Source organism: Scardinius erythrophthalmus (assembly GCF_964197995.2).
Source record: "Scardinius erythrophthalmus genome assembly, chromosome: 25".
NCBI lineage: Eukaryota > Metazoa > Chordata > Actinopteri > Cypriniformes > Leuciscidae > Scardinius > Scardinius erythrophthalmus.
Window position 1 is genome coordinate 26,071,540 of NC_138245.1, and position 21,912 is coordinate 26,093,451.

The window sequence follows — 21,912 nt, forward strand, 5'->3', positions numbered from 1 at the left end:
CGACGGCCGACCGTCGGCTTGGTGTGTCCCGGGCTTAAATCGTTCCGAACACAACAAACTCACACAGAAAAAAAACGCACCTCATTGCTAGAAGACGCATGACAGATAAAACAAGCATGGAAATGCAGGAGATGACCACAGTAGTTGTTGTAAAGTGCTGACTCTGAGTCACAACGGAAAGCGCATTTGGATGCGGCCTTGGGTGGGTAGACGCAGTGAGTGTGGACGTACAGATTACAATGGAATTTAGAGGTCAAATGAGTCAAATATTGAGGCTAATTTGGTACGCATGTTCTGTTAATTTACTTTGGTAGATAAAGGACAGCTTTGGTTTCAGTAGCGACGCTTCATACACAACGATATCGCTATCGGCAACTATTGTTGACTCATCTAGGGCCCTGTTTACACCAGGTATTAAGGTTTGATCTTGGTCAATCGGATTACAAGTGTACAGGTGTAAACAGGGTCTAATACGTTTTGTGCTTGTCCACTTTTTACCACTTCCAACGCATTTGACCAGATTGCTTTAGTAATGTGTTTGAACAGCCACAAAAGACCACCTTCTCCGCGCTAACCAGACATGATTTAAACTTTGTTGGCTGAAGACCCAAGTTTGGTTTGAAGACAAAAATCACAATGTTCTCTCACCATTCCTGATTTCTATCACGCGCTAACAGCGTTCGGAGTGGTCTTACGGCTGTCAGAGCAGAAACGAAAGCTACTGCTCTCCATATGTTTTTCTGTTGTCTTTAAAGGGATACTCCACTTTTTTTGGAAATAGGCTCATTTTACAACTCCCCCAGAGTTAAAAAGTTGAGTTTTACCATTTTTGAATCCATTCAGCCGATCTCCGGTTCTGGCGGTACCACTTTTAGCATAGCTTAGCATACATCATTGAAGTGGACAAGACCATTAGCATTTCTCCCAAAAAAATGACCAAAGAGTTTCGATATTTTTCCTATTTAAAACTTGACTCTTCTGTAGTTACATCGTGCACTAAGACCGACGGAAAATGTAAAGTTGCGATTTTCTAGGCTGATATGACTAGGAACTATACTCTCATTCCTGCGTAGGCCTGTCACGATAACAAATTTTGCTGGACGATAAATTGTCCAAGAAATTATCGCGATAAACGATAATATTGTCGTACTGAGACCATTTTCATTTAATATAATTATAATGGCATAATAATGCAGGTACACCTTTTCAACGATCTATAAACTTTTATTTCTAAAGAATATTAAACATTGAAAACGGAAAACATTTTAAATATCCAAAAAAATGAACAAAACAACCAAAAACAATGAAAGCAATGGACTCTTAGTGTCTGTTAACAAAATAAATGTCTGTTAATAAAAAAAAATGAAACAAAATTGCACTTCAAAAAATATTAAATATTAGGCTTTAGACATTATTAAATAGTGATACATTCCATAACAGGCAAAACTGACAGTTAGGACCTTTGTAAACAAATAAAAAAAGCCTCAACAAGCCATATCACCCAAATTTTGCACTGTTACTCCTGTTACTTTGTCAAGTGATTGTGTACTGTCGGGAAGACAGAGACGCACTTTATTGCGTGCATGCTACGCACTGAAAATACTTGGTTAGGATTAGGGGTGAGGAGTGCGTGCGTATTACACGCCATAAAGAGTGTATCATATGCACGCAAAAACTATTTTTGGCATATAAATGGCACGAGAAATAACATTTGTGGTATAGATATGCATTTTCATGTGATTGGGCTCGCTGTCGCAACTCACAACTAGCGTCTTCTCTCTCTCCCGGCAGTAGCCGCAAACAGTCCCGCGGCCGCCGGCGCTTTCCCATACAAAGACCATGTGACTGACAAGCGCCGCCTTCCCACACAAAGACCATGCAACTGACAACAAGAGGGTTCACTCCTCCTATACGCTAAAGAACCGAGCGAGAGTGGTCATCCAGTCTCTTTGGTAGAGAGAGAGAGACGAGGAAAACAAACAAGCATGCAAATGGAATTATCGCGGCCGGAAAAATTATCGAGCTCATTTTTTTTATCGTGCGATTAATCGACTTATCGACTATCGCGACAGGCCTATTCCTGCGTAATAATCAAGAAACTTTACTGCCGTACCATGGGTGCAGCAGGCGTGATGATATGACGCAGCGCCTGAAAATAGGCTACCTTCCGTCAACATAACCAACATGACAACCTGCTTGCACAGGGAGCATTGGAAGTTATCGAGCTGGGGACTATTTTCAGAAGAGTCAAGTTTTAAATAGGAAAAATATCGAAACTCTTTGGTCATTTTTTTTGAGAGAAATGCTAATGGTCTTGTCCACTTCAATGATGTATGCTAAGCTATGCTAAAAGTGGTACCGCCAGAACCGGAGATCGGCTGAATGGATTCAAAAACGGTAAAACTCAACTGTTTAACTCTGGGGGAGTTGTAAAATGAGCCTATTTCCAAAAAAAAGTGGAGTATCCCTTTAAGCAGGTTCATATGTAAATTGCACAATCTTATTTTGTCCATTGGATTTTATAGACCCACCCATAGACCCTCCCCTCAAAGAAATCAGGAGAGAAGGGGTTGAAAAGTGGACAAAAGAGACTGATTAAAACACCTGGTGTAAACAGGTATGTCTCCCTCATCTACTTGTGATCCGATCAACCCGAAACGCATCTTAATACCAGGTGTAAACTAGCCTGGCTCCGCCCTCCTACGTACTTTCGCTCAATTTTCATTTTCCTTCAGTACTTCGTCTGGGTTTGTGGTATATTCTTGGGTTTTCTCCGGACAATTTTTTGCCGTTCCAATCATCGAACAGAGGGAGTGGCTGAGAACGATGACGTCGAGGTGCGCAAGTTTTAGTTGTAGACATACGTCACGACCAAACGTCAGCGACTGGTTATGGCAGATCCAATAGTTTTAAACTTCAACAGAGTACCCGCCTTCAAGGAAGTTAACGATTGTCAATGGAGAGTGGCCAGACTCTCTGTACAAATGAAATGTACAAGGGACAAGGCTAGGTGTAAACAGGGCCTAGGCTGCAAATTGGGGCAAAAATATGAGCAAAAGTCAGTTAGTGTATCTTGAAAAAAAAAACTTTGCTGTGAGTGTATGGGGGCCTTTAGAAGGCAGCTCACTAGGTTTTGAAACCTGCTTAGAAGGGACACCAGGGAGGAAACCAGTGCCATGCTGGTGTGGTCACCTCAACAATAGGGCAGCAGGGAGGCAGCATGGCAGAAAACAGGGAAAGTGTGTGAGTGTGTGTTAGACAGACGGGTGTCACTGCTCCCTGATCTTATCAGTCCCCCGCACCCGTACAACACACCACGGAAAGGGGAAACCCAACTCAGGACCGAGCCCTTCCTACCATTCTAGAGCAGCTGCTATGTGGTCACATTCTGCTCTCAGCTACAATTTAGACTCAGATCGTGAATCCAACATGCTGCACTTTTTTTCTTCCTTCCTCTCGAGCAGACTGTACGATGAATACAAGGAAACACCGCAATCATAAACCTGACAGGCCTATTTAAATCAACCCACGTCAATGTGTCATGAAAAGTACACAAGCAGTTATTTAGCAGACACTTTTTCCAGACAATCTTTCAGTCACAAACCCAAGATTAATTAGACAGAGAAGACCAGATCTTAAAACCAATTAATATCAGCAAGAGCCAGAGCTGGAGTAAGTGAATAAGGCGTCTTGGAGACGTTGCCACAGTTCTTCTGGATTTAGTGTCTCAGTTTTTTCTGTTTCTTCATGTAATCAAAGATGGACTCGATGATGGTGAGATCAGATCTCTGTGTGGAGCACTGTCTGTTGTCAGACTCCTTGTGCATACAAAAATTTCACTGGATTATTACAATTAATGGCAAAATGAATGTCTGAAAATGTAAACTGATATTTCCAACTGAAACACTACAGCAAAAGATATACATAACTGGCATAAAACTAGGGGTGGAACGGGTCGCAGTTGATCCGTACGGACCTGGCCCCACGGTTCGGCACGCAAAATTTAACTATCATAGAGTGAAAGTTTATAATTTGGACATGTTTTGTCTTGCCAATTTACGTATTCAAACAATTTTAAACGAGGAAGAAGAGGCGAAAATTGGGGCACACGCAGAGAGAGAGAGAGAGAGAGAGAGAGAGAGAGAGAGAGAGAGAGAGAGAGAGAGAGAGAGAGAGAGAGAGAGAGAGAGAGAGAGAGAGAGAGAGAGAGAGAGAGAGAGAGAGAGAGAGAGAGAGAGAGAATTGAATTCGAAATCCATATCAGACACACAGAAACTCCCATATGTACTGGGAGAAATGCCCAAATGTGAAATAATTGCTGCAAAATATGTCTCTTCATGCCATGAAATGAGGACAACCAGTGGAACATCAGATGGATGAATAATTGTACAAATTTTCAAATAATTATTATTTTGATTGTTTGATATTTTAATAATTTACATTTGATACTGATTTCTTTTCTTTTTTTTATAAATGTATTCATGCATTTGTTTACTGATTAATTTTATTGATTATTTGTTCATTGCCTATGTAATGGCCAATGCTTTGGCAATACTGTACAAGTCATGCCAATAAAGCTCATTTGAATTTGAGAGAGAGAGAGAGAGAGGAGAGAGAGAGAGAGAGAGAGAGAGAGAGAGAGAGAGAGAGAGAGAGAGAGAGAGAGAGAGAGAGAGAGAGAGAGAGAGAGAGAGAGAGAGAGAGAGGAGAGAGAGAGAGAGAGAGAGAGAGAGAGAGAGAGAGAGAGAGAGAGAGAGAGAGAGAGAGAGAGAGAGAGAGAGAGAGAGAGAGGCGCGTTTCAGACAGCGCTCAAACACCGAATTGATTCCTCTTTCGCATGCACTTGCCCTTGAACGGACACAAACAGAATGATATCTAAATACCCGTCTCCGCAAGTTTTCTCTCGATTATGTCGTAAGTGAACAGTTGAGAAACCTGATGTGTGTCAGTTTTTTTTGACCATGCAGTCTGTCTTAAAGTGACAGCACACTCCTAAAATTCAGTGTCATTAATGTTACAAATAAAACAACAAAATACAGCTTTAACAAAGATGAAACTATATTTAATTTCTACAGTGAACAAATAGTGTTGTTTTACATTTAGGTTTAATTATTCATTTCTGTACCTGAATAGGCTACTACTGTTAGACTTTGTAACTTTGTTATTTAGTATTCATCTCTGTTTGTAATTTGTGTATTTGTTCTTATTTTATTAATGACTGTTCACTTGTTTTTAATAACATTTGAACTTTATCAGTTAGGCTAGTAGTTTTTGATGTAGTATCAAAGAACTTCATATGTACTATATATATATATATATATATATATATATATATATATATATATATATATATATATATATATATATATATATATATATATATATATATATATATATATATATGTATATATGTATGTATGTATGTATGTATGTATGTATGTATGTGTATGTGTATACTAAATATATATTATATATATATATATATATATATATATATATATATATATATATATATATATATAAAATAAATATATATATAATATTATATTTATTCTTTATTTTTTAGCTGGATCCGAAAAATTAGCCGATCCGTGGCTCAAAAACATCAATTATCCGAACCGAGAATTTTGTGATCATCAATTATCCGAACCGTGAATTTTGTGATCCGTTCCACCACTACTTCAAACTATTTTTGGGGGCGAAAATACTAGTGTGCCGAAAACTTTTGAACACATCTGTATATTCAATATTGAGCAATACTCAAACAAATCTCTACTATCAGCAGATTACAATATAACACATCTCTATTCGCTACATACACTATAAAAAAATCTGAGGTTGAGAAAACTCAAAAAACTTAAGGCAACCAGCTTCAGGACATTTTTGAGTAAACTCAACTTATCAAAAAATGGTTGAAACATCAATTAAAATTAGCCTGTGCTTTTATCAAACATAATATAATAAGTTCAACAAACTCAAAAATAATGTTTTAACCTGTGGGTCCAAGTTCAGTGATCTTGTTTTTAAGCTATGTTGAGCATAAAAAAAAAAAAATAGTAATGTAGTACTTTCTTAGTTTTTGTCTAAGTGAAATGGTTTACTACAGCCTGTTAGTTGGATCCTCATCACCAAACTTGGCATTGTAAGTTCTTGTGGTTCAACAATTTAAGTTGCTCATAATAAATTGCCTAAAAATAACTAATTTATGCAACGTCAAGTTGTCTACTTTCAATAGTTCAAATCAACTTTTAAAATTGAGTTTGCTTGACAAAATGAAGGAACAATTTTTTCACAATGTATATAAATCAGTAACGATTTCATAACCACACAAGCCTCACCATGCAACAGTATGAAGCAACTTGTTGGTCAAAACACAATGTACCTTTCAGTAGCTTTGATAAAGACTTAGTCTTCAGACATTATCCAACTGAACTGAATTGTGTCATTTTGTTTCCATTACATTGTCACTCACTGAACATTTAGGTCCGATCACACCAAGGATGATAAAGACAAAGAGTCTTAGAAATTATTATAAATCCAGTGGTGGACGAAGTACACATACCATGTACTTGAGTAAAAGTAAAGATACTCAAGGTAAAATATTACTCAAGTAAAAGTAGAAGTGCTGCCTTTAAACATTCACTTGAGTAAAAGTACAAAAGTATTTGCCTTCAAATGTACTTAAGTATCCAAGTACTATGATTTTTTTATGGCTATAATGTCCTATTATAATTTTTGTCACAAGACTCTTGCTTAACTCAGTCTACGTGAAGACTCCAATGTCACTCTTGGCACATCAATCTATTAATAAAATGACATTAATTAGTCTCTATATATATTTATATTATATATATTTTTGAATTGAATACATTTTTTGTGTGTTTAATTTTGGACGGAAGGGGACTGTTCCCATAAGGTATAATACATTTACAGTATTACTGTATATATATTTTCACGAGCATCTATGGTTATAATAGGCCTATTATAAACATCCTAATGTTATGATACATTCACATAAACCTGCACAATACCATTAAATACACACACACACACACACACACACACACACACATTTATACACATACATATATATATATATATATATATATATATATATTTTTTTTTTTTTTTTTTTTTCTACGTTATGGGAGCAGCCTATTTCCTTCCAAAACACCAAAACGTATTAATGCAGTGTTTCTGCTACTCCCCAGAAAAAAAAATGCTATTATATGCAAGTAATTTTAGTGTCAACGTAATAAGCAATGCTCATTATGCGTCAATATTTACCGATAATTGCTGCAATAATAGTAATTATAATAAAATAATTAAAATAATTGCTCTGCCCCGCTTAAAATCATTGGCAACGCGATTTGTTTGGAACTATTGAGAGCTACACGAATCACGTGACCGCGCGGCGGCGAGATCACAGCGGCTGCACACTGCACAGACCATTCGAATGATATTAAAATACTGCGAGATCGATTAGAGTGTACTAGTGTAGTAGACGGCTCTGTATGCTTTTCAATCACTCTCGCGATGTCATAAACTGATCGGTCTGTGCAGCTCCGGTTCAAGTCGAACAAGCCTAGTGTGTCGCAACCTTATACTGTCTATGGTCGCAACTCTCATATTTAACAGCTCTGGTTCACGCAGAAAGCGCCAAGGCAAGTTCAAAACAAAGCACGCACGTTGTAGGCTAGTGATTGGTGGCTCGTTTGACCAGTTAAGTTTTTATCCACTCATAAATAAAAAGGAACGACTGATTTTGAAAATGTAGTAGAGTAAAAAGTAAGATATTTGACTTCGAAATGTAGTGGAGTTAAAGTAAAAGTCTTCCAAAATTTAAATACTTAAGTAAAGTACAGATACACAAAAAAACTACTTAAGTACAGTAACGAATTACATTTACTTCGTTACTGTCCACCACTGTATAAATCAAAACCAATAGCACACCACATAGTCAAAACCACAACAGCTCAGATGAACGATATCATTGAAAACACTTTTTTTCAAGCTGATGAACAATAAACACATAATCCATCCTGCTTTAAAGACCTTGAGCAGTTAAAGTGGCAGACATAAATGTGCAGCGCGTGCTTACAATAAACAGATTGTTATTGTGCGCTGGTGTGGACAATAATTTAGCTATCATTAAAGTTACCTGGTGTGAACTCCCATTTCTAGGTTTACTCCAATTTAAGTCAAACAGTTCTACAACTCAGTGCAGAAATAGTTCACTTCAATGTCATAAATGGGGTTCATCAACTGTCTGGTTACCGACATTCTTCAAAATATCTCAGAAGTAAGAAATTAATACAGGTTAGGAACAACTTGACGGTGAGTTAATGACAGAATTTTCATTTTGAAGTAAACTATTCCTGTGAATAGTGAAGTTAGGCTTCAGAAGACTAAAATATAATACACTAGTCATTCTGAATACTTCTAAGGGCCGCTTTTGTCTTTTTTGGACCATGAAAGCTCCTGGTTACTATCATATGCTTTTGTTGTAGCCCAGGGATGGGCAACTTCGGTCCTGGAGGGCCACTGTCCTACAGAGTTTAGCTCCAACCCTGGAAAAAATCGCCTACCTATAATTTTCTAGTAATCCTGAAGGACCTTGATTAGCTTGTTCAGGTGTGTTTGATTAGGGCTAAACTCTGTAGGACAGTGGCCCTCCAGGACCGAAGTTGCCCATCCCTGTTGTAGCCTATAGGAAAAGAAAAGAGTAGCAGAAAAGTAATCAAAGGAAGGTGAATTCTTTCTAACACCATGTCCTAACCAGACGCAACATGACATTGCGACACACAATAAAATACCTCTTTCCAATGATAATCAGAGTTTTTGTCCTAACCAGCTGCGCTGGCGATATCCAACGATTCTATTTTAGAAATGGTTTCCATTTCTGCAACGTCATGGTTGGAACAACAACATATGACAATAATAACCTCAGGTACTATTTATGTGCTTTATTTAATGTTAAAAGCATCTAATGTGAGTTTGTGTGGCCATACTGAAAGCGAAAATGAATAACTCACCTCAGATCATGAAAATAAATTAGGAAAGAAACAAAGATTGTTTCAGTCACTCAGTATGTAGTTTTAATAATATTAAAATTGTGTAATATTTATGATTTTGAATATGTACTAATCCATTTCGTTACGAGTGCAGTGCGCTTGCAGAGAGGCTCCGCCCACACACTCTTCTGATTGGCTGTGATTTTTGATTGATTGTATCATGTCTTGTAGTCGCAAATTGCTTGTTCCTTGCTTATCGCAGGAATCTTATCGCATCTGATTAGGACAAGGTGTAAGGGAACTGCAGGAATAAAGCTAAATGATTTTGTGCACATCTACATTCCCTTACCTTCAGATTCTGAGCGCTGTGGCCCTGGGCAATCCTTTCACCTATAAAGAGGCCTCTCTTTTGTACGCTCTCGCAGACGTGGACTCCTGAGAGGAAACAAAAGAGGAAATCTTAATTAAAGTCCATGAATCACACAGCCTTCAGTCTTTTAATGAAAGCGTTCTGCAGCTCTCTCAAATCAGACATGTGAAGAACATTTTCAAAGATTTACAGAGTCTTTATAAGCAGCTCGCAGTGAGAGAAAACATTAAAGTGAACAGCGTTTCAAAGCGGTTTCTTGGATTTAAACGTGGAAACACAGACACTGAAGAAATGACATAAAAAAAAGAGCTCTGTACATTAATAAAACAAACAGTGTCTGGCTGGTAAACTGCGAACTTAAATATAAATAAGCCACAACTCACAACACACAGCCAACAGCGCAGCATAAAGCCCATTGGAAATTTATATCATGAGTGCGTTATTCAAAACATCTGAATCTATATTTGCACAAAGACCGAATAAAATAAAGCTCAGAGAGGTTACCATGCCATCCTGTGCTGAGGGAGGTGGAGCTCCACTGCTACACTTCACCTGATTGGTCGGATAGCCTTTTGCATAACTTACTAATTTATCATTTAGCTGATGCTTTTATGCAAAGTGACTTACAGTACACTTATTATTAATAAAGTGTAAAAAAAAAAATTATTTTAGATGCAAATAAATAAATATTTAGTCATTTATTGATTCTGAGCACAAATGTTATTATATATATTTATTCATTTATTTAGTCTGGACACAAATTAAGGAGGGGGAAATTACTCAATTAAATCAAAATTGAGTCAATAGCTATGTTTCCATCCACCTATTTTTATGTGCATTTTGGGATATTGCATTAAAAAACAAGGAATAAAAACTCAGTGAGTGTTTTAGCGCAATTTTCTCACGTCATGGGATCACAACACTAAGAGATAGTAAATCTTTTCCTGGATTTTTTTTGTGCGTTTCCGAGATTAGACCTTCCTTAACATAATGCCGAAAACCCGAAGTCTCTAGGTGGTCTGTTTGAGGAGTAGATAGAAGTGCAAGATTGGTGCGCACAGACAGAACAGAAATCATGAGTTAACAATCGCAATTTTGTCCGGTGGAAAATTGCGCTAAAAATGGATGGAAATCCCAAGATGCGCATAATTCAACTCAATTGAGAGGGATACATTTTTTATCCAATAAGAAGACATGCACAAACTACAATGGAAACACATTTACCGAATAAATCCCTCAATGCGTTACCAAAAAAAACATTGTCGTCTTTGCCTCAACAGTGAAAGTGATTGGAAACCAAACAGCAAATCATACAGAATGGCTCAGTTAAGAAAGTCTGACAGCTAGATTTCACAAAGCCTGTCTGACAAGCTCATCTTGCATGCATGGATTTCTTCAGCTGTCTGATATCCTTACTGATTGATTTTCAAAGTTTTCGGAGAAAGCTGCATCCGCTGAGTCAGTATTGTGCAGGTAGCTCCATTTACATCCAGTTTCACAAGAACGCTCTCTGGGGCGTACATCAAAACAAGTCGTTTCAGCAGTCAAACGCTTTCCAGAAGTGAAATCCCAGTCGAAGACAACAGCTAACAATATGCAATGACCTACTGACGGCCCTCACGATAATTCATGGAAGCCTTCGGAGGACAAAGTATTGAGTTGCTGTCAAGTTTTGGGTTTAATGCGCTTTCTTCATTCTTTCTTAATCACAGCCTGTTTTGTTTCCCGCTGCATTGGGTCACCATCGCTTTGACCTTCTCTTTAGGACAGCATGACTCCGGTATCAGTGTTCAAAAGTTGAGGAGGAAAATCCTTTCGAACAATGAATGAAAAGTCTCATGGCATATTCGCTGATAAGTAGTAAGATAGACAGTAAGGGTTTAATAATTAGATGGCCTTCAACAATGGAGTTAACCATTGGGTTAATGTGTCACAATAAAGGCGTGTTTTGTTGCGTGATTTATTCTAAAGTCATAAAGATAAAAGAGCAGGAGAAAATTAGATAATGGTGAGGAAAAAAATAAAAGCTACATGAACACAACATTAAGCTTACAGACAAACACAAATTCAAATCAGACTTTATTAAACGAGCTGGTAAGTTGATTTGATCGACGAGGACAGTATTGATTTCACAAGTTTCTCACAAAGTCCAACAAAACACACAAGCTGAATAAAAAAAGAAATGTAAAAATCCTATTTTCTGTAGAAAACAATCATAATCCCTCACTTTTCTCATCAGCCTGTCTTCAACATCATATATAAAACCACACCATTATGGACATTTTATAATAAGATTATTGAGATTGAGCTTTGTGGATGACAGATGTCAATTTTGGACCTTGATCCAAAACAACCTATAAAACCCTTAAAAATATGATTTAAAAACCCACAGATACTGTGGCAGTACCATAGTAAAGCGATGGCACTAAATATATATTGTGGTACTGAATGATTACCACAATATTCATATAAAAATATCATCTAGTACTCCAAAGTATTTCAAATAACAGAATATATAATGAATATAACAATTTAACCAAGGTCAATAACGGACATAATTTTAAATGTAAGATTGAGATTGTTTTGTGGATGGACTTTGAACCAAAACAACCAGTAAAACCCTTAAAAATGTCATTTAAAAACCCTGAGATACTGTGGACGTACCATAGTAAAGCGATGACACTAAATATTACGGGTGGGAATTGGCGAAAATGTGACGATTCGATAGTATTGCGATATTTGGGCCACGATTCAATATTACAGCGATTCTTAACATATTGCGATACAGCAAGTATTGTGATTCGATTCTGCGATATATTGCGATTCATGTCCCCCGTATTATTCAAAGGCATTACAAAAATTGAGGAAAATAAGTCACTTCAAATGTCACATTTAATTCTGTGAACATTATCTTCTACACATTAACTGAAGTGCAAAAACTTTGTCCTTGGACATTCAGGACACACAGGACCTTATTACAGGACAGGACGTATTATTCTCTGAATAGGAGACCTCTCACATGAATGGTGAGCTCCCAGCACATAACTTTAAGGAGAACTCTGGTCAATTTTAACATTGAGCTCATTTTTTTGTAAATTTGGAGTACTGTCAGTACAGAGAACAACAACAAAAATCGGTGTTGCCTACACCGTGTTATCCTCTTTTTAAAATTTGCACCCTGTTGACTTCAATGGGGCAAGTACTAAACCTGCTTTTAGCCTCTTAAAATCCTTGATGTGTCATTACAAGTGCCCAGCTAATGTGAGTGATTCCTTCAGAGTGAACACAGGTGAATCTGACTGCAGTAGATGTGAAAGATATGAATAAAAATTATGTTAATTCAGCCAGCGCTCATACCTGTATTTACATCCTGTTTTCGGTCGAAGTCCACAGTAGTTGATTGTCGAGTTCACGCGCGTGATCATGGGTAACTAAACCTATGCGCGTGAACTCGACAATCGACTACTGTGGACTTCGACCGAAAACAGGAAGAAAATACAGGTATGTGCGCTGGCTGAATTAATTTTTATTCATATCTTTCACATCGACTGCAGTCAGATTCACCCGTGTTCACTCTGAAGGAATCACTCAACATGGCTGGGCACTTGTAATGACGCATCAAGGATGTTAAAGGGATACTCTACCGTTTTTTCATATTAAACTATGTTATTCCCTTAACTAAGACGAGTTGATACATACCTCTCTCATCTCAGTGCGTGCACTTAATCGCTCTAGCGCGCAGTGACACTTTGAAAGCACTTAGCTTACCCCAGTATTTTCAATTAAACCTGAGAATAATAACAAATATGAGTAACTTAGAGCTTCAATCAAATTGAGAAAAATGAACAAAAATGTGTAGTCCTGTTGGCTGCAAAGTCATCGACCAAAATTCATTTGGGAATATTGACATTTTTGTTTAGAAAAAGGAGTTGTCAACATGCCCACACTTTCGATTTGAAAGAAGACGGAGCGTCGTGTAACCGGTTGTGATGGTGAAGCCATTTTCATTTGAATTTATTCATTTGAATTGAATCTGTTGAATGCACAACGACAAAGCATCGCAACAAGTGCCACCTTGTGGATGTAATACGCAAATGTAAATGATCAGAGTAAACTCCGAGAAAACCAATGGAGAAAACCCGAAAGTAAAACAGATCATTTTTTAATTAAATATTGCAATACTTTGCGCTACTGTATCGATATAATTGCGTGCACAAAATATTGCGATACTGTACAGAATCGACCCCCCCACCACCACTACTAAATATAGGCCTGTATACAGTATCATGGCACTGAATAATTGATTACAGCAATAGTCATAATAAAATGTCATTTCCATGGTATTTGCAAAGTACTTCAAAAGAATATCACAATTTTACCAAGGCCAATAAACTTGATTTTCCCATATTACATTTTTCGAGAGGTTTAAGTTTCCACCAAAATTTTTAAAATAAAATAACTTTCTCATTTTTAAAATAGTGTGGTAACTTGGTATTACAGTAGATGTCAAAGTCATAAAATGTTTTGGGAAAAACAATTCTGAAAGTTTGATGGAGAACCCACTCTCATTATGAATTTACAGAACCTGTATAAAAAATAAATACAAAAAACACTCAACAGTAGTTACTATGGTATTTGGGCAGAAAACACAGGAAAAGGGGGATCTGGTTTTTACAGAATAATCTTGTTCCTCAAATGTTTCTTTCAGGTCCTCAATTTACTTATTTGTCATTCAACTTGTACATTAAATGTTAGCTTTAATATTCAACATAATTAATAGGAAATATGCGTCAAAGTCCTCTAAGAAGCTTACTGAAAAAGCTCAGCCAACTCTAAAAACATTTGAATCTCAAACACCAACAGGGCAAAGCTGCTTGACTCTTAGCTGGACGAGCGCTTCACTAATTCATGGGCACATTTCTTGCCATCATTCGGGATTCAGAGAAAAACAAATGTGTGCTTTTCTCATGCATTTTTGAAGCGATTCTTCTGTAGTCAAGGACAGCGCAGAAAAATCCTCTAATCCGATTGCGGTCAATAACTCGGGTCAAGAAAGTATGATCAAAGTAGTGAAAGAAAGAAAGAAAGAAAGAAAGAAAGAAAGAAAGAAAGAAAGAAAGAAAGAAAGAAAGAAAGAAAGAAAGAAAGAAAGAAAGAAAGAAAGAAAGAAAGAAAGAAAGAAAGAAAGAAAGAAAGAAAGAAAGAAAGAAAGAAAGAAAGAAAGAAAGAAAGAAAGAAAGAAAGAAAGAAAGAAAGAAAGAAAGAAAGAAAGAAAGAAAGAAAGAAAGAAAGAAAGAAAGAAAGAAAGAAAGAAAGAAAAAAAGGACAACCTCCTTACATTTTAAAGCTCTTGCCCATGAGAAATTCTCACAGATCGTTATCCAACTGCTGTGATCCTGTTTAACAAGGTGCAAATGAGCAGTTCAACAAACGCATCTGATTTTGATACACTTTAGTGTCTAAGAGTGTAAACCAAGAAAAAAAAAAAAAACAGATTAAATTCATTCACGTTATGATTTTTACAGTTTACAGCCAATATCACTGCAAGATAAACCCGAGCATAGCCTACCAGAAAGGTTCTTATCTTCTCCTCTAGCAATTATCCAGTTAAGAGTCTGTAGTTGATAAATCCATTAAAACTTTGATATCAAAACTCTTTCCGAGAACCATTCATGCAAGATATCGGTCTTTATCGTACTACGGTTGACTTATAGCTGAAGATGATGGCAAGACGGGAGGGGAAAAAGAGACTGAGTATGGAGGAGGTGTCAATTGAGAAACAAGCGGGTCTGAGAAAAAAAAAAAAAAATTGGTGGTGGTGGCCAGAAATAAAAGCCAAAAGATCAAACGGAAAAGGGGACCACATGGTCTTGGATTAGCAACTCCCATAGTCGATGCCGCTTGGGAAAGAAAAACCTGTAGACCGTCGAGAGATTACATTATGATATGATATAATGCTGCCAGTTTCAAAGTACTGCAGCCAAGAGTAAATTACCCTTCATAAAAGTTTGTTCCTTCAGGTTTTAGGTGCGGTAAACAACCTTTATCAATACGTAAGCATAGTGAGGTTAAACTAGGTCTTTGAATTAAATTTTACTCATTATGAATTTACAAGAAACAAGGAACTCCCGCACACACTATCAGTACTTGCAAATGACTATCAAATTTTTTTTTGTATATGCCTGATGAAGGTCGTGATACCGAAACTTTGCTAATAAAATTGATACTCATTTGCAAGTACTGATAGTGCGCCAGAGTTCCTTGTTTTTTGTCGATTTTTTGACCTACTTATTTGGGGGTTTTTTCCCACGCACCCATCGCCTGCAGGTGTGCGATGGTGTTTGCTAATTGATTCATTATGAATTTAAAAATAAAAGAAATTATATAAAAAAATGTAATAAAAGTTTGATTAATAATAATAATAATAATAATAATAATAATAATTTTGTTCACACTTTGATCCCAAATTCTACATTAGTTACTGTTTTAATCCAGTTCCCTTTAATCGCATTCAAATTATTATTAGTAGTAGTATTAATCAAACTACTATATAACTATTAATAATATTATTATTAAATCAAACCTTAAGCAACAGTACCCATCTGAGTCGCATTTATTTGATTTTATTTGAAATATTAGCACAATTCAAAATATCTTTTCTAATAAAATAATATTAATAAATAACTTATTGATCTTTTTTTTTGTGTACAATAACAAATGTATTGTTCATTGTTAGTTAACACAACTAATGTTAACTAACTAATGGGACCTTATAAAGACATTATCAATCTAATATGCTGATCTGCTGCTCAAGAAACATTTCCTATTATTATCATCAATGTTGAAAACAGTTTGTGCTGCTTAATTTTTTTGTGGAAACAATGTCTTTACTTTTACGTTTGAATAATTGAATGCAGTGCACGCTTGCTGAATACAAGAGCCTAAATATATATATATTTATTTACATTTACATTTTTAAGTAGTCAAACAGCCAAAATGCTTACTGGCTGAAAACTTCTACAGTTTATCTTGAAGACTCTTTTGGTGTAATCTGTGGTTTTTGGTTCACACTTTGGTCCCAAATTCTGCATTAGTTACTATTTTAATCCGGTGTCTTTTATCGCACCTCCCATGAACAGAGTGGGTTTTCTGGGACTTGCCGTAGGTAAACCGCGTACGGACGGCTGGAAAGATCTTGTCCATTCCACTGCCGTCGAGGATTCTGAAAGCAAACACTCGGAAAGCTGCACAAGAGACTTGCACCATGTCACGATATGTCACACGTCGGCTCTGATTCAACACTGGCAGACTTTCTGTCATACGCTGTTGTCTTAGAGCGCGTCTGCTAAAAGTATTCTGTGAGTAATCTCGGCATCACCTCAAAGCGCTTCGGTACATGAGAGCGAAACCGCACAGACAGATTTGTAAATTCCAGTTAGTCCAGGTCAAAGATATATCAGTGATCCATTTTTAGTCATACGCTAAATTTATCTCTTTGCTGAAGATTCACCAAAGTAAAATGCTTTTTTGAGCCTTGAAAATCATAATATTTACACTCCACAAAAGTGTTGCAATGTTTAATAGCTGTTGTGAACCCTCCTGCCTCTTATAAACATCACCTTAACTACATACACCAATGTCTGACCAGCGAGACCCAACACTTGGCCTCTGCAAAAACAACTTTTTATCCTGTTTGACCAATTCTCTGGCAAAGTAAATGGAGATGATTTCTCTCTTTTGATATTTATCAAACTAATTTTAAGTAACACCAGCTGAATCACATTTTTATCTCCAACACTACCATTCAAAAGTTTATGGTCAGTAAGAATTTTTGGTAACGCTTTACGATAAGGTTTCATTTGTTAACAGCATTAGTTGACAAACTAATAATCAGCACTACTTCTAAAGCACTTAATCCTAGTCAAAGTTAAGTTACTGTACTAATATATTATTAATATAAGAAGTTGTACCTGTTAATTTAATGGACCTGAGCTAACATGAACTGACAAAGAGTTGTATTTTAATTAACTAACATTAACAAGGATTAATTAATATGCTGTAAAAAAGTTGCTGACGTCAATTTAAGTACAATCAACTTGGATGTTTAAGTCATTCCAACTTAAATTACATTAAACTGACTTAAAAATCAGTTGAATCTTGAACAACTTAAAAAAAAAGTTGAAAAATGCTTAATTACTTTTGATGAGTTAAAGCAATGTAAAAACAAATGGTGTCATAACTTATTGTTTTTTTGTTTGTTTTTTTGCAGTGTACAGTAACAAATGTATTGTTCATTGTTAGTTAACACATTAACTAATGTTAACTAACTAATGGGACCTTATAAAAGACATTATCAATCTAATATGCTGATTTGCTGCTCAAGAAACATTTCCTATTATTATCATCAATGTTGAAAACAGTTCGTGCTGCTTAATATTTTTGTGGAAACAGTGATTTTTTTTCCAGGATTCTTTGATGAATAGAAAGTTCAAAATAACAGCATTTACTTGAAATAGAAATATTTTGTTAGCCTGGTTAAAACCAGACCATTCTCAGTAGTAACTGAGTTATGGTCTGGCAAAGCTTCATTAATAACTCATTTCCAAAGGGGCGTCACCAACGGACGTCGCTCAAATGCCTCTGGGCGCAATTGGAAAGACCTAAAACCAATCAGAGCGATCGTCATTGTGTAAAGCCCGCCCCAAAGTTTCTGATTGGTGCCACGATTTCGACGGATTAGAAATGGGATTGAATGAGCTCTTTGCCAGACTACTTGCAGAGCAAATCTAAATTTGCCGGAAGTTGTCTGGGTTTTCCCAGGCTAATATTTTGTGACAATATCTTTACTTTTACATTTGATTAATTTAATGCACACTTGCTGAATACAAGTATTAATATCATAAAAAAAAAAAAAACTTTAAACAGAACAGACTCGTTTTGTACCCAAAACACTGATACCTTCAATCCACCAGACTAAGCACTAAGCAAACATTTTGAGATTCGCCTTCTGACCTGTCAGTCCTCCACCGTGCTTAAACAAGGGTTAAGAACTGCATTATCTGATCATAAAAATTGGGAAATGCCATTGCAAGCACATGAACAAGACTTAACAGAACTTCTTCAGTATGATAACAACATGCAGAGACTGGTTATTTGAAGCAAATCCAAAGTTCAACTAATACAGCAACTCAACTACAACAACTTTTAGCTTGAATTTAGCTTGAAACATGTTCATGCTTAGATCAACACAGAAAATGACTGACATAGTGAGATGTATACACGGTTTTTCCTGGGTCAAAAATGGTCTTCGGTGATGGCGGAAGAAAAAAAACGGTCATTCACACATAATAAAGAATGCAAAGAAAAAGTCTGTAATATAAACTAATCACATCCTATTTATTTGTGAAATAAAAAACAACCACTGTCAGGAGGACAGATCACAAAACAACTTGCTTAGAACTATTTTATATTTTAAAAAATCGGTCAATTTAAATGTAAAAGTCACTGAGAGACTGATTTGAAAAGTGAACAACATGGTTACTTTACTCATTAAATAGAAAAAGTGGCAGGTCTCTTATTTTGCATTTACAATCATTATCTTGATGCACAGATAATTTGCCATAAAGTAGTGTCGTGTTTGATTTTAAACGGGAATGAAACTGAGGTTGTGAGGAATAGACATGCATCTCTTCAGTGGGTTGCACTGTTATCCAATGTGCTTTTGGGTTGTTCTGCTGACAAAACACTGCAAAAGCATCTTTCTAAGAAAATGTCAGTGGACAAAACACCAGAAAACATGAGCTGTGGAAAACTATAAGAGATCTAGGAGATTTATGCAGCTTTTTACAGTGGATGCCATTGAAAACATGGAGCGTTTTAAAGCAGCCAACTATCAGCAGGTACCGGTACTGCAGAACAGAACGTATCGTCATATTAAATTATCAAATAAATCTTGGGACAAAGATTCTTTTTTGGTGACCGCTAAAATATTTTCAATGCAGGAAAAACCTTTGTGTTGAAAAGTATGTTAGTGTACATTGCAATGAACACTTGTGATCAGATCACCCTAAACTTAATAGCTGAAGATACAGAGAGGGCCAAAAATGAAGTTAGCCAATCAAGAAATCCTAAGAAGCCTTTGGAAAATGACGTAAAACAAGGGAAGTGATGACAACTGCCCTTTGAGTCAACGTACAAAACCTACAAATCCCAAAGTTAAAACTTACAATGATTAAAATGAAGATGCCAAACATCAACTAGGCAGAAACATCAACAGCGCAGCTCAAGAAAACAAAGGGCCTGAACATTAGCTTAAGTTAAATTATATACAAACACTACCGTTCAAAGGTTTGGGGTCGATATGACTTTATGTTTTGTCTCTTATACTCACCAATGCAGCATTTAGGCTATTTCAATAATAAAATAGAGTAAAAACAGTAATTGTTAAATATTATATTTTTAAATGACGTTTAAACGTGATGTCAATGCTTAATTTTCACCAGTCATTACTCCAGTCTTCAATGTCACATGATCCTTCAGAAAACAAGCTGATTTGGTGCTCAAGACATATTTTCAAATATCTCACCATAAGAAAGTGACAAACCAACCGATGCACAGCTTAGCAGCACAAGATTTCTACTGCTCGGTTTCATGAACCTCAAATGGATCAGGAATTGTATTACTTAAATAATTTACACCAAAAAATAAAAAAATAAAGAAAAACAGAAGAAAATTCTATAATTTATATGACATTTATAACTTACAAAAGAGGATGTCAGAATGCCATTTTAGTCCCCATTCACTTTCATTGTACGTTACTGTTCGGCAAAACGATGTAATTAAAGTGAATGGTGACTGAGGCTGCCAGTTCCTCACATTCTGCCTAACATCTTAGTTTATCATTTAAAGAAACAATGGCATACAGTTTTAGTAGAACGTGGCTGAGTAAATAATTGGTGATTCATTTTTCGGTGAACTATCCCTTTAAATCACGCCGCTAGATGAATCCTCTGAAACGTAGTCAAATTCAAAGCACACATATAACGTTACTACAGATCACAACAGTGTTACTTACGGACTAATCGGATCCATATAAAACAGTATATTCATTACTGTATCGTTGTGAAACACGACCTAGTTGATTTCCAATCATTTAATAATAAAATATAACCCATAAAGTGATCGAAGTAACACGAGGAAGAAAGAATACAGGCAGCCATGACTTCATACTGACACATCAATGAAGAGAGAACGGTGCATGTGTTTGTGTGCGAGCGAGCGCGCGCGCGCGGTCGTATGTATGAGTGTGTGTTTTAAATCGCACTCACCCAGAACCACCGGGACTGAGGATCACCTTTGGGTCATGATGAGAGCGCTATGATCGCGGACAAAGAGACGCGGGGCTCGGCTCGAATGTACTACTGTCAGCAGAGCAGATGAGTGTGTGTAAATGTGCCAGAATCCACAGATCAGCCTCTCAGCATGTACAGGAAGTGATGTGGAGGATATGAGGTCACCGTGTGGAACTGCGTCAGGTGGGCCAGAGACCCCATGAAATGGTAAAGAATGTTATATTATTCAACATGTTAATAGGTGAAGTGGCTTATATGTGTATGAAGGAACATTTCATTTAGTATAAGCATATATTAATAAAAAATGCCTTGGTATGCACTAAATAGTATGCACTGAGATGCTGTAGTGAGACTTTTATTAGATGGAAGATTATATATAGGGGATTTTGCTTTGTGAACGTGCCACTTGGTTTGCTGCAGCTGAATTATCCTAAAAATATTGAGAAAAACATTATTAATATGTAATTATAATTGTAGGAAATAATTCATATCTTATTCAAACACAACAGTAAAAGTATTTTAATATTGATACATATAATTATTTTAGTAAAATCACAAATTCACAGACAAGTTACTAAAAAGTCTCTATTATGTTGTTAAATAAATTACACTTTTTAAATGTTATAAATTCATACAATGTATTAATCACAATATTATTGGACTAAACAATGGTTTTACGTTATCTTTTACAAAAAAAAAATTATAATTGTTTTAAATTTAGGTGTATTTGGGGTACATATACTTTAATGTTTTAATACTTAAAGGTATTTCACTATGCAGAAATTTCATTTCAAAAATAAGTTTACTGTTAAAATATGAATCATGTGACAACTTGCCCCAGTCTCTTCTATTATATTATGATTATAAAGATTAGCTTCAGAATGTTGTGGGATGATGTGAGAGAAGGAGATGCATTGTGATTTTTTTTCTTTCTCAATATAATGAACTGTTCATTTGAGAGTTGATTTGAAAGCAAAGCGAATGTTTCAAGAATCTCTAGTGGGTTCGCGGTGACATTCAGGATATGACATCACCACAGAGCTATGTGACTGCCCTGAACCTGTCCTTATTGGTGCTGGGAGAGAGAGAGAGTGAGAGAGGGAGATTTATTTATCTTATCATACATGCTATACTGCATTAACACCCCATACATACTGATAAACAGTGAGATCTTTAT

General features: G+C 36.2%; 1 protein-coding gene across 4 annotated transcripts in view; it reads right to left on the bottom strand.

Annotated features, from left to right (window-relative positions):
• Positions 1–20,869, bottom strand: part of atp13a3 (ATPase 13A3) — a 52,098-nt gene extending 31,229 nt beyond the window's left edge. For 2 of the 4 annotated variants that reach the window (XM_081357834.1, XM_081357831.1), the window contains exons 1-2: positions 20,712–20,869; positions 9,364–9,449 (exon numbers count right to left, since the gene is read on the bottom strand). The gene's annotated coding sequence lies outside the window, so the exon portion shown is untranslated. Of the gene's footprint in view, positions 1–8,588; positions 8,636–9,363; positions 9,450–20,458; positions 20,491–20,711 lie in introns of those variants that run through there. The other 2 variants (XM_081357832.1, XM_081357833.1) reach the window with 2 other exon arrangements.
• Positions 20,870–21,912: the final 1,043 nt, after the last annotated feature.